General features: G+C 40.3%; 1 pseudogene; it reads left to right on the top strand.

Annotated features, from left to right (window-relative positions):
• The first annotated feature begins 888 nt into the window (after positions 1-888).
• LOC114621413 lies at positions 889-1,726 on the top strand (annotated as a pseudogene).
• Positions 1,727-2,586: the final 860 nt, after the last annotated feature.

Below are 2,586 nucleotides of genomic sequence, written 5' to 3'. Positions count from 1 at the left end.
AAAGAAAGAAAGAAAGAAAGAAAGAAAGAAAGAAAGAAAGAAAGAAAGAAGGCACAAGTGAGGATGCTTCAGTCCCACTTAGAAAAGGGAACAAAATAATCATGGAAGGCAGAGGGAGAGAGACTTGAGTGGGGAAAGGGAAGGAGAAAAAGGGGCAGGATCAGGTATGGGGGAGGAGGCAGGAGAGAAGACCAGAGGGCCAGGAGAATGAATGGAAATATGCAGCTGTGCGATAGGAGGTGGGGGAACCCCTAGAAAGTCCCAGACACCTGGAAAGTGAGAGGATTCCCAGACACAACGAGAATAAAATTGGCCAAAATGCCCAACAGTGGAGAGATGGAACCTGAAGAGTTCACCTCCAGTAGATAGACGGGGCCTCCAGTGAAAGGATGGAGCCATCCGCCTACCTTCAAATTTATTGACCTGGAAAACGATTCTTTATCATCACAGTTGCTGCTTTTGAAGCTTCCTGTTCACCAAATATTCCGTCTGTTATTTTTCTTCTCCATGAGAACTACTTTTAGATTTTCCACGGTGTAGTTCTCTTATACACAAACAGTTAGCCAAACAATCTCAGGTTTTAAATCATCAAAATACTAATAGCTTGAGACAACAATTTGGTATTTCTAGAGAATGTGCATGTCAAATTGTAAAGACTTGTCCTGAATGTCCACAATTTCTACCTGTACCACATAATGGTGTTAATCCTCCAGGACTCATACCTAATCAATTATAACAAATGGATGTTACTCATATTTCTGACTTTGGACAATTAAAATATGTACATGTGACTATTGACACCCTCTCAGGCTTTCTAGCTGCAACTGCTTTAATGGGAGAAGCAATGAAAAATGTAATTAGTTCCCTTTTGGCTCTCAGATCGGCACCATGGCGGTCGGCAAGAACAAGCGCCTGACGAATGGTGGCAAGAAGGGAGCTAAGAAGAAAGTGGTTGATCCATTTTCTAAGAAGGACTGGTATGATGTGAAAGCTCCAGCAGTGTTCAATATTAGGAACATCGGAAAAACACTGGTCACAAGGACTCAAGGGACCAAAATTGTATCTAATGGCCTCAAGGGTTGTGTGTTTGAGGTGAACCTTGCTGATCTACAGAATGATGAAGTTGCATTTAGAAAATTCAAGCCAATTACTGAGGACGTTCAGGGCAAAAACTGTCTGACTGACTTCCATGGCATGGATCTTACCCGGGACAAAATGTGCTCCATGGTCAAAAAGTGGCAGACTATGATTGAAGCTCACGTTGATGTCAAGACGACCGATGGGTATTTGCTCCGACTTTTCTGTGTTGGCTTCACTATAAAACGCAACAACCAGATAAGAAAGACATCCTATGCCCAGCACTAGCAAGTCCGCCAGATCCGCAAGATGATGGAGGTCATGACCCAAGAAGTACAGACTAATGACTTGAAGGAAGTCGTTAATAAACTGATTCCAGACAGAATTGGGAAAGAAATAGAAAAGGCTTGCCAGTCCATTTATCCTCTTCATGATGTCTTTGTTAGAAAAGTAAAAATGTTGAAGAAACCTAAGTTTGAATTGGGAAAGCTCATGGAGCTCCATGGTGAAGGCGGTAGTTCTGGCAAAACAACTTGGAGATGAGACAGGTGCTAAGGTTGAGCGAGCTGATGGATATGAACCACCAGCCCAAGAATCTGTTTAAAATCCAGATTTTTAATAGTGACAAATAAAAAGTCCTATTTGTGATTGTTTAAAAAAAAAGAAAATAAAAAAAAGAAGAAAAAGAAAAATGTAATTAGTTATTGCTTACATTGTTTTTCTATGCTGGCTGTTCCAAATCAGATTAAAACAGATAATGAAACTGGCTACTGCAGTCTAGCATTTGAGACTTTTTGTCAACAATTTTATATTACCTATATTACTTGGATTCCTTATAATCTGCAAGGACAAGGTATTGTGGACTGGGCCCTTGGAACTTTAAAATGATTTCATAAAATAAAAAAGGGAGAGTTATATCACTCAAGTTTATTTAAATCATGCTCTTTTTATTTTAAATTTTTAAAAACTTGGATACCAAGGAACACTCTGCTGAGCGTCTACAACTTAGCATACAACTAGGCATACTTATGTCTAGGTGAAAAGGCAGGATCCACTTACTGGCGTATTGCTTGATCCCATTCAGGTATTTAATATGCAGAAGAGGGCATGTTTGTGTTTTTTTCTACAGGATGCTGAAGGAGCATGGTGGCTGCCAAAGTGATTGGTGAGACAGGCTGATGCTGGGACAGAGAATGATGCTGACGTATTAGCTTGCTAAGTTCTCTGACAATGGTGACTGGAAAGCTGTGTTAGATATATGTTCCTGACCCACATTTGCTTGCCTATATCCCAGATGAGATAAGTTGCCTTGCCTCAAGTTTTTAGACCTTGTGGGACAGAGAATCAAAAAGAGAAGTCATAGTGACTCTCGTATTTTTCTTAAATGTGACCAGTTATTCGGACTCAATCATGGACTGGTCTAGAAATCAATCCAGTATTGGAAATAACAGTCTCCATTTGGAAGGCTGGTTCTGGACATTTTCAGAGATGTATTTGGAAGTTAGTTGC

This window comes from Grammomys surdaster, unplaced genomic scaffold (genome assembly GCF_004785775.1).
Source record: "Grammomys surdaster isolate TR1022 unplaced genomic scaffold, NIH_TR_1.0 174, whole genome shotgun sequence".
NCBI classification, from domain to species: domain Eukaryota; kingdom Metazoa; phylum Chordata; class Mammalia; order Rodentia; family Muridae; genus Grammomys; species Grammomys surdaster.
The sequence above is the reverse complement of the archived record's forward strand: the minus strand, read 5'-3'. Positions and strand labels throughout refer to the sequence as shown.